We start from the raw sequence: 12,126 nt of genomic DNA, 5'->3' as shown, positions 1-12,126 counted from the left end.
GTTTTGTACCTACCATAAATGTAGATGTTCGAGGATCCACATTGCTGCAGTCCAATTTACCCTCCCTCCTTCCCCTCTGTGTTTAGGGGTGGTGGTGTGGGTTAGGCTATATTCTTGTACTTTTGTATATAGTGTACATATGTTTGGTGCAGGGCTTTTTGGTGTTTTTGGTGTTTTTGGTGTGGGCCTTGTCTTTTTGGGGTCTTCTGACATTTGGGGCAAGAAAAGACTGAGGATATGACGTCGGTCATGCGCATTAGTACCCTGACGTCCTGACATCAGTCTAATGCGCCTTGACCGACGTCAGCCATATACTTTGGTATTCGGGCCGACTGGACAGCGGACTACCCAATGGTTAGGACTGCAGCAATGTGGATCCTCGAACATCTACATTTATGGTAGGTACAAAACTGTACTTTCTTCTTTGAAATAAAATAAATTAGGATTGCCTATGTCACAGGAGTCGGGTGCTGGCCTTTTTTCTGGCTTGGATTTTGGTTTTTGGCCGTGCACATGCTGTTCGTGCAGGAATGCGTTTTGGATTTATTAGCCGTAAAATGTCCCAAAAAGACAGCTGGCCTAGTACTTACCTATGAACTCAAAGAATGGGGATATTACCACTTTAAATTAGAAGCAGGAAGAACTTAGAATCCTTTAGGAAATAACTCGATTCATGGGCAGTAGACAAAGTGTTTCATCCAGAAATTTAAGAGTCAGTGTTACCAGATGGCTATAATGCTGGTACACAATTTATGAACTTGCATCTGTTGGATTATGTATTATGGCTACAAAGCAAAGCATAATTGTATGCAGGGGTTTACCCCATTACATATAGGTGCTCATAAAATGTAAAGAGTTTTAGTATTTATTTTATTTATTGCTTTTGTTGACTGGGATACTCTAACTGTATTGTGGTAGTCCCTTCTCAGTGGGGGCCAGGGAGAAAAGCTCCAGTAACAAAATAGGCAATTTTTTACAAGAGAGGAAATGCAAAACTTAAACAAAATTAACATACAGTAACCGAAAGGCAGCTATACTAGAAAAAGTTGCAGTCAGTCAAATACAGCATCATTACATATTAATACAGGACGATTTGGCATATAGAATGAGGCTTAAAATGTCAAATTACAATTGTACATTTATGTGTAAGAGAAATAACAGAGGTGGAATGGGAGATATGAGTAGAAATCAGAGAGTATTTAATTTATTAGGTGATTTTGTGACAGACGGTTATAGTGAAGTTGTGGTAGGAGATATGAGTAGAAATCAGAGAGTATTTAATTTATTAGGTGATTTTGTGACAGACTGTTATAGTGAAGTTGTGGTAGGAGATATAAGTAGAAATCAGAGAGTATTTAATTTATTAGGTAATTTTGTAACAGACGGTTATAGTGAAGTTGTGGTAGGAGATATGAGTAGAAATCAGAGAGTATTTGCATGTGTGTGTGTGTGCATATGGCATGTGCATGTGTGTGCATGTGTGTGTACATGTGTGTGCATGCTTGTGTGCATGCATGTATGTGTGTGCGTGTGTGTGTCCGTGTGCATGTCTGTGTGTGTGTGTGTGTGTGTGTGTGTGTGTGTGTGTGTGTGTGTGTGTGTGTGTGTGTGTGTGTGTGTGCATTTGTGTCTGTTATAGTGAAGTTGTGGTAGGAGATATGAGTAGAAATCAGAGAGTATTTAATTTATTAGGTGATTTTGTGACAGACGGTTATAGTGAAGTTGTGGTAGGAGATATGAGTAGAAATCAGAGAGTATTTGCATTTGTGTCTGTGTGCATTTATGCATGCATGTGTGCGTGCATGTGTGTCTGTGCGTGTTCATGCTTGTGTTTGCACGTGTGTGCATGTCTGTGCATGCATGTGTGTGTGTGCACGTGTGTGCAAATGTGTGTTCATGTGTGTGCGAGCGCTTGTGTGTGTGTGCATGTGTCTGTGCATGTGTGTGCATGTGTATGCATTCGTGTGTGCGTGTGTGCATGCCTGCACATGCATGTTTGTGTGTGTGTGTATGTGCGTGTTTGTGTGTGTGCACGTGTGCATGTGTGTGCTTACGTTCATGTGTGTGCTTGTGTGTGTTCATGTATGCATGCGTGTGTCTTTGTATTTGTGTGTGCGTGCGTGTGTCTGTGCGTGTGTATGCATGTATGTGTGCGTGTGCCTGTGCAAGTGCATGTGTGTATGTCTGTGCATGTGTATGTATCTGTGTGCAAGTGTGTGTGCATGTGTGTGCACAAGCGCTTTGTGTTTGTGTGAGTGTTCCTGCGTGTGTGCATGCGTGTCTATGCGTGTGTACATGTGTGTGTGTGTGTGCGTGCCTGCATGTGTATGTGTGCGTGCATGTGTGTGTACGCGTATGTGAATGTGTGTGTGTCCATGCATGCACATGTGTTTGTGTGCGTGTGTGTGTGTGCGTGCACGTGTGCGCACATGTGTGCACGTGTGTGTGTCTGTGCATGCGTGTTTGTGTTTCTGTGCACGTGTGTTTGTGTGTGTGTAAGAGTGCATGAATCTCCTGTAGACAGCAGTTGCAGAGCTTGCAATGCTCCTGCATAGTGGGAGGGGGTTAAGACCCTGTCCCCAGTAGCAGTATGATATGCTGTACCAGTGTTCTTGGTCTTCTTATTTGCCCCAGACAGTGGACAGATTGAACACGGGGGAGGCTAAAGCAGCTGTAGTGAATGTGGTGAATAAGGAGAGGAGCTGGTCACAGCTAATGGTTAGCAGTTGCAGGGGTACGAAAAGTGGTTGTGGGAAGATGTGCATGTCATTAATTCCAGTTATCAGACCAAACAAAAATGTGTTCTGTATAAATATAGTAAGCTTGTATAGTGTATATATAGTGCATCTGTTTTGGTTATACATATCTTTTGTGATTTATCTTGGTAGGAAATGTTTCATACTTTTTCATTATTTGTGGACCTTTTCTCCCTGGGCCTCCACTAAAAATGGGTTGCTGACCCAGTGGACTTTCCCGGTCAACAAATGTCAGTAAATAAATATATAGCCTGTTGTAAAACTGGTATTACAGTTCAAATGAGTGAGTGCCAGGAATTGCCAGGAGTTAGTGAATTTTGCTACAGGAAAAGTAAGAGCTCAAATATAAAGTAAAACATGACAGCTAGACTTCCATGTGCGCGCGCGTGTGTGTGTGTATAAGCATGTTTGTTTATGGCTGTTTATGCCTGTGTTTAATAACATTTAACATAATTTGGGAAAAGTTTTGATGTAACTGCAAAAACATACACATACATCTTTCAGTTGAGTTTGAGTGGTTTATTTTACTCTGAATCACATCTGCTGAAAAGGTCATTTTCACAGGAAATATTTTTGTCAGATTGAGACTTGAACAATCTCACTTCAGAGAAATTAATAACAGTTTATTTACATGTATTAGTGTGCACAACTGAGTACTGCATACACTGCACTGCATATACAGGTATTCAGTTTCATACTTAATGATAAGAAAAAATACACATTCTAAAATATTATACACGTTAAACATATGATGGAACTGAAACAACTTATGACAGCCATCTCTCAAATAAAATTCACTTTCTTAAGTTTTCTGTGCAACTTAATATTAAAATTACTGTGCATGCTTTTACTAAACAACTTAACGGTCTAAATACTAACCAGTACAATATCTTAGCCACTTACTATTTTATACTGTAGATATAAAATGTTTGATGTACTTCTTTAAGACCTAAAACTATTAAAGAAAATCTTTTACTGCATTGATACAGCTGAGGTTCTTTGTAATTCAGTATGATGTCAAATATTTTAAAAACATACAAAACTACTATGAGCAAGTTCCTCTAGTGTGAAACACTACCAGTAGTCCTTTAAACTTTTTTTTTAACATCAGTTTATGAATGCCCCTTTAACAAATGCCAGGCAGTCAGTTGTTCTAATTCTTTAAAGTCTGCAGATAAACTTCATTTTTTCAAATCTCTCTGGGTTATTTTCTCTCTTGACAGCTAGAAGTGTGATTTGTTTGGCATCTTGGATGATTTTTTTCCTTGTGTACAAAAATGTGTTGAAACAAAGCAGTAATCAATACACCTGAATAACAATTATTTTTCTAGAAAAATCTAGAAATATCTCTTCAGTTAGCAAGTGTGACCTTTTCAAAACACTGCTATAATTTTATGCCCTTTTCACTTCGCTTTTCTAGAAAAAAGCGATCAGTATCCTGTCACTTCAGTTGTCAGATTAAAATGCTAATTAAAAGTAGACACTGTCCGTCTCAACATTTAGTAACAGGTTTTTATGAGGATGCTTTCAATTAACAGCCTCTAACCATTTAGCATTTCATGTACTTTCATACTCTGGGTAACATCCGTTCATACGATTCCTCACGTGCTGTCTGCTCATTCTGCGGTTCAGCTTGATAAGAAACTGTAGGTATTTGTCACACCAAAAAGTCACTTTGTATAACAAGGGCTAGAAGTGGCATTATGTTACTACTGGTGTGTTGTGTTTAATTCTAGTCACGTACTTTCATGCAGATTTAAAATTAGGGCTTGCAGAGGAAAAGAAAAGGATGGTTACTGAGAGATAACTGATGGATTCTGCTTTAAGGTCTATCTTTAACAAGCACATTATGTTTTTTCCAGTAACATTCAGCAAATAGTCCAAAGAAAGGATGAAGTGCTAAGCCCTAAATCAGAGTTATCTGTAAATATATAAATATATATGTTGTTTTACAAGCACTCATAAATTGTATATTTTATAGATCTAGAGTACCTTCAGAGTCCCTACCTGTATAACTGAAAAAATAAGGCTTTTTCTGGCACCTTAAAACACATTCATTGCCTTTTAACAAGAAAATCAGTCGGACAAAAAGAAATGTTGCATTCGATCATAAGTCCATTGCTGGTAGGGATGCTCCTTTGTTCTTGCAGCTCAGGTCATGAGTGAGACTGCTCTATAGGCCAGTTCATTTATTCTGTTAGCAGATTTTAAAATAAGCTATAAACAAATACATTAGTAACATTTAAAATAGAAAAAAAAACTGTAGCCTGATGTGACAGAACTTGCAATAAAAAATGAAAAAAAAAAGATGTGGAAGGTTTAGCGTTTTTTTTTCCATAGGCTATTGCAGTCAGGGAAATGCAGAGAAGTTGAACAAGAGGGGTCATACAATTGACATGATACAGAACAGGTATGGAAGGGATCAGAACATGCTTAAGAGTGATAAAATAAAGAGACCACAACAAAAAAAGGCTTTTGTCAAAATTGTAAAATGTACTCTGGATAGGAAAGAATTTTAACTCATAAATAATGTTGCATGGATGCAGTATATGCAGAAAAGGTTAAATGATACCTTGAATGTTCTTTACTGACTTTTTTATAGGTAACGATAGGTTTTGTAATAATTTGGTAGTTAAAATGATAGTGCATGTTGTTCAGTTTCAGAATGGTGTTTGAGTTCATGACATCATAACTGAAGAGTTAAAGAATTTGGTGATATCCAAGAACAATGGGAAGCAAATGAGAAAATGCAGTTGTTGACATGGGCATAATATGGAATGACACATGAAAAATGTGTCATCTGCCAAGTGTGGTTTATAAGAAATGCAACAAATGTACAGATATCTAAGGCATGCAAAATGATGCAATAGTGTGAACTAGAGGGGAAGTTGGGCAATATCTATCCAAAGCATGGTGTGAAAATTATCGATTAAAATCAAAAAAGAAAATCGGTAGTGAAAATCATGTTTAGTTAGGGTTGGATAATCATTTCTGGTTGGACTGTGTCAATGAGAAGCTACTTCCCAAAGAAAAATAGTATTACTAAGAGAGGATTTAGAAGAGCGATATAAAAGGGGGGGACAGGAAGAAGTTCAATATATTACCTAAAGTGGTATTACAGGAAGCAATCCAAAAAGAGAAGATAGGTATATATAATGACTGTGAGGCACTGCAAACTATAAATTAATATGAAAAGAGGAATCATTCCAGGAGGAATGTATAGTTTCCAAAACAGAAGAAAAAAATAAAACCTTATTAAATATAATAATAGAACTAGGCATCTTAGTTTAGGAGTATTATAATAATTGTAACAGCTTAGGAGTCGTGCAAAGATTTAGAGGCTGGGGCAGTCCATGGAGAATTTGCCATCTACATGCTGTTTAAAAAATAACTATAATAATAATAAAAAAAGAAAAGTCAGGAACCTTTAAGAAACACTTTTATTGCGAAAATGACTTTGTAACTTTCAAAAAATAAAAAAGAGAAATGACGCTGAGGTGAAACCGTTAAGCATTTTCATTCTGTAACATTGTCAGAACTTCATCAGAACTCATGAAACACTATATATGTTTAGATGTGAACACGGCTGTGCTGTTGGTATAGGAGTTTAATGCAGGATAAGGTTTGAAAAATAAATAAGCAAAATAAACTGTGAAAGTAGGCAAGGGTGATCCTGAATAAATGTAGACTTATTGGATTTGGTATGTGGAACATGTAAATGAAAAGTGTAGTATTAAAACTTCAACAGATTGGAAAGTGGTTAAACCAGTAATAGATATGTCAGAAATGTCTTTCAGACATTGTACTTTATGTAAAGAAAAAAAAAAGATTTTAATGAGAATCTGATTACAATTTCTAAATATTTTTTTCAAGATTAAATGTTATGGAGAGATCATTATGACTTAGAGTTTAGCATATAAAGAAACAGAAGAGAATATATGGGAGACCAAATTTCAGAATAATACAAAATAAATGAATGTCGCTCTCATAAAAATAAATAAAGGAAGAAATAATGATTATTTCAACAGAAACGCAATATTAATGTAAAAGTAAAAAAGAGGTTTCTTCTCACTAAGTACAGAATTAAGTCATAAAATCTTATAAAGATACAAATTAAGAAGAAGCAAAATATGCAATAAGAAATCAGTGGCTGCATATGTGGAAAAATGGTTAATGACATGAGTGCAAAGAAGGTGGATAAGAAGCTAGAAAACATTAGATAAATAAGATGTAGTATAAAAAAGGAAATGTATATATCTGAATTAAATCAAGTTCGGAAATAACAGAATCCATCCTTACCTCTCTTGTTCAGTAATCATTTCAAATATGATTTAGAGTTATGACAAAAAAGGTTCTTCTCTGTAATCAGTGAGTTTACCGATACTGTTTTTTTACTTTTACTGTTATTTTATGACCGTTTCAGTAGTACTGGCTGAATTCCCATTTATTGTAACTTCATTTGGGTCACAGCACACGCCTAATTTCGATTCCCTTTATTAGGAATATTTTAAGGGAGAATGCATCCTCGTGGCAGAGGATAGCCCCGAGACATGATAGTATTTTAGTGCTATTGATACTGGTTCTGCTAGCGCATTTATTTTACAACAAACCCCAACTTCTGTTGTAGTTCGATTCTAAATGATGGCCCTTACACATTTTAACAACCCCAGAGGCCGTTTTTCGATTCAGGTCAGTTCTCTATAGTAATAACAGGCTACGGGACTAGTATTAACAAGGCCCCTTTTAGACATCGGAGCTTACTCACTATAATCTATACATTTTGTGCTTAAATTATCATTATGTTTAAGAGTAGTAACTGAGCAGTTTTTTAGCCTTAAAATATATGCTAACAGTTTTTTACCAATGAGACTTTAATTTATTCTCAGATAAGTCCATTCAGACCAGTATTGGGCTCAACTTCCCACCAGTATGCGTGGTTTAACTCTTGTACAGTTTCAACAAATATTTATGATTCCAGATGGCAAAATTACATTTATCATTTTAACAATTCGTATATCCTTACAAGGTACGCAAACATTTTTTAATTCTTGCTCAGATAAGTCAAATCTGCCCAGTTGTTGGGCTTAAGTTGCCAGCCAAAATGTATTGTTTAACTCATGTTCATATATCCTGAACAGGTTTCACATCTAATGATTACGATTTCAGATGGCAAAAGCATTTTTTCAACAAGTTAGCTGATTAACAAATGGGTTTGGTAATAATCTCAATGACCCCTTTTAATTATGTGCTCATTCCTTTAGTGTTCACCATGTTGTCCTATCTCCCCTCCAGGTTTTTCCCTCAATAGCGAGGCATTCCAACAAAATGAACTATGAGTTAGCAGCTTGTAGTTCGCAGAAACCCACTCTAACACCCCACCTCCCACATCCCTCTCCCCCTACCAATGGGAGCAATTCCTGCCCAAGCTACCCCACCCTGATACTATTGTTTCTCCACCCACACTCTTTTTCCTAGCCACCCACAACCTCCTCTACCAACCACCATCACTCCCACCCTTTTAACCATGCCCCAAAACTTCTTCACCGCCTACACATCATTCAACCATGCACGCCCCCACATAGCCTGCACTTCCCACCTTCCCTCCTAATTGGCCAGCCCCACTTAGATACACACCTACCTTTCCAGACCTATCATTATCATGCGCACCCAAATAGTGCCTCCCTGCCTCCGCACATCACATCAATCATCATTTGATACAGACATGTCACACTCAAAAACACACCCACACCTAGTCATTACTGTAGCCAAACCTCCCTGCTATGCTTATTGGCCTGTTACTTCTACATTGGCATTCCCAGTTCCACCATTGGCTGACTGTTACCCTGCGTTACCCCTTCATTTTTTCGGCACCACTGGCACCTCCCACCACTCTCCTCCACTTCACTATTTGTCTGAGTTTTTTCAAAGCTCTGCACTACATTCCAATCACCTTACTTCCACGTTTCTGCTCCCTCCCACCCACATACCCACACGACCGCAGACCCATCTCATTAGTATCTAGTATTTTATTAATGCATTATTTGATTTTAATGTTTTAAATACAGCGGATTAATAAATGACACAATGAAAAGTTCTGTTTTACAATTTTACAACTTTAATTATCCGTCTGACATACAATTTTTTGAGAATGATTTAGCATTACCTTTATTGTAATTAAAATATATCTGCAATACTATTATTTGAGTGAATGGTTAAGCTAACGGAAATATCCATAAGTAAATGCAAATCGGCTTTAGTGACATTTTCTGATGTATAAAAACATGTAACCAGCAATCCACTGTTGTTTTTAAAGTTTCTTGTTTAATTCAATGTTTACTTATATGCGCTCACCTACCGGACTGAAAAATAAATCTTTTTGTTGATCGAAGAACCTTGGATTTTATTTTCCGTTGATCTACAGATTGAAGTTTCACCGATATTTTTACTTGTCTAATTTAATTAAGCCTACGAAATATTAACAATTTTAAAAAGATACTTTCCAACAGTTTTTTGACCCCAACAAGTGACTTTCATTTTGGGTCCACTTGGTTTTCAAAAATTCAGCACTATTGGTACCTCATTTCCAATAGACTTTTTTTCTTTAGTTTAATCAGTGAGTGGTATAAAATTGTATTAAAGGCAGTAACGTTAGTAAGAATGTGATTTAATTCATACTGAAAAGGGAAACTAAAAGTGGTTGCAATGCAAAGCATAATTGTTATTAAAATATTATAAAAAAGAATGGAAGAATGTTATAACAATTGGCATGTGAGGAAGAATTTGCAGCAATGTAACTTAATGGGCATAAAGGAATTTTAAACCTTTTGTTGTTGATATTACTGATAATTTAAATGATGTTATGGAATCAAAAATAATTGATTGTGATGCAACCATGGAAATGTGCATTATGGGCAATTGTTAAATATAATAAGGTTATTTCACTGGTCTATGTTTCATGAAATTACTAAAGAAAGCACATGAAAAGCTTCTGTCACCATCTTAAATATTCTCTTTCTTAAAGAAGCAAAAATAGAAAAGAGAATGTAGTGGTGACCATTAAGTCTGTTACTATTTGGTTTATGTAGCAATACAGTAATTATGGCAATAAAGTTATTGATGTTAAATGGGAGTCAGAAATACAATTTTTTTCTTATGCAATTCATTTACTATTCATGTACATGGTAATAATTTGGTGCATCCTACTGACTTGTAATGATGAATACAAATACACTGAAAAAAAAAGACTGAAAATGCAGGGGAAAAAGTAAATATTAAATATCACTTTTCTCCTTTACATTTTCTTGTGGGGAAAAGGCCCTCTGCATTCCTCAGTTTGGGGAACAAGTGCCCAATCCTCCCCAAGTTATATGTCATCAAAGTTTACTTATCTTGAATGACTATTCATTGAACAGTCACATCAGCGAACATTTTTCTCATGGTAAGAAATCACTTGGCCAGCCAACCTACCTACACACACACCACAGTACATCAAACCCACCAAACAGGAGGTCTATGCCCCCCACAACATCTACTTATATATATATATATATATATATATATATATATATATATATATATGTATATACCAACTCTGAGATCACACTACATTGAGGAAAAGTGTAAATTTCTGTATGTTGGCCAAGTGACTTCCTTCCCTGGAAAAAAAAATTCACTGAAGTGAGTGTTTGATGAAGGGCTGTTCGATGATGCCAGTTTGATGAGTAGCCATTTGAGATAAGTAAACTTTGAGGAAGTGCTATAGACCCACGATATATATATATATATATATATATATATATATATATATATATATATATATATATATATATATATAAACTCTGAGACTGCCATACTGCAGAGAAAATGGAATATTCTGAGAAACAGCCCTCTCAGACTTGGTATATGCAAGTCCATTTTTTAGTCATTCACACTCTGTATTTCTGGACTCCCTAAAGCGGGTCTCAGCATTTTAAATGGTTACTGTAATTTGGAGATTAGATTTGAAAAATGAACTAAGAAAAATATACAGAATATGTTAACATATGTATTTTTCTGAAAATGTAAAATATTAATTTTTAATTTAGAGGATTATAAGTTGCATTAGAGAACCTGAGACATATCCCATAACAAATAAGACAGACAGCTAAACTGTGAGTATATACGTTTTTCCCTGCCATTCATTCTGTTATATTTTAGGTATCAGTGTAAAAACTTGGTTACAGTGAGACCTTATGAGCATTAGGTGTGATCAGTCTTGATACACATCCAAATGATAAAACAATAACAGATTCATTATTGCCCTTTAATTAATACCCCCAGGGCTTTTATCTGCCTATGGTAATAACACTTGACAATAACAAACAATACTTGCATGTGATGAGCATGTTTCTCTTCCATGTGATGTATCTATTGTTATGGCCTTTAACATAATTAGTGACACTGGCCTTTTTTTGTGGAGACCATGTCCATGAAACATTCAGTAGAGGCAACATTGTAAGGACACAACTCACAGGACTTCTCAGGCTACATTATGGATAAATCTGAACTAGGAGGAGGACTATCTGCAGCCCCTTAGAGAAACGTACTTAGTTTGTCAGGCCAGACCACTAAATGTATAAAGACTTTTTTCAGGCTCAGCCTTGCTCAGTGTCACACGATAGGTCAATAGAGGTTGAGGCAGCATCACACGATAGGCCAATAGAGGTTGAGGCAGTCTTTATAGATTTAGTGGTCTCGCCTGACAAACAAAGTATGTTTCTCTAAGTGGTCAGTAGAGGTTGAGGGAATAAAACCTTGGACTATGGGATGCAGCTTCTTGATAGCTTATGGCCTTAAGCATCTATGCTGCTACATGTATTCAAAACTTAAATAAAAAATTAGATGAAGATAATGTTTAGAAGACTCTGGGCATAAATCACTGTACAGCAGGAAGTGCAACTACTTTATATAAAATAAATATACCAGTTATATACAAAATAACCTGTTATGCATGAAAATATATATATATATATATATAGGTCCACTTTTTAATTTCAAAATGCCATAATGTCGAGATTCATAAAATTGAACCCAGAAATCTCGACATTATGAAATTTCGAAATTAAAAAGTAAATAGAAAAAAAAATAAAAACATGCAAAAGTTTTTGTAGTAGAGCAAGCCCCCCTGCACCCCCCACACTCCCTGCACCTTAAATATACTAACTCCGAGGTCGCTCTGCAGTGAAGAGAATGGTAATAGGGATCACTAGACCGCGTGGAACGGGAACATTACTTCTCTTCAGTGTAGCATGAGCTTGGAGTTGGTATATTTTAGTTGCAGGGGGTGTGGGGGGTGCAGGGGGGCTTGCCCCCCCCCCACAAAAACATACTT

Source organism: Protopterus annectens, chromosome 7.part0 (assembly GCF_019279795.1).
Source record: "Protopterus annectens isolate FY-2018-M chromosome 7.part0, PAN1.0, whole genome shotgun sequence".
Taxonomy (NCBI): Eukaryota; Metazoa; Chordata; order Ceratodontiformes; family Protopteridae; genus Protopterus; species Protopterus annectens.
Note: the sequence above shows the minus strand (reverse complement) of the source record.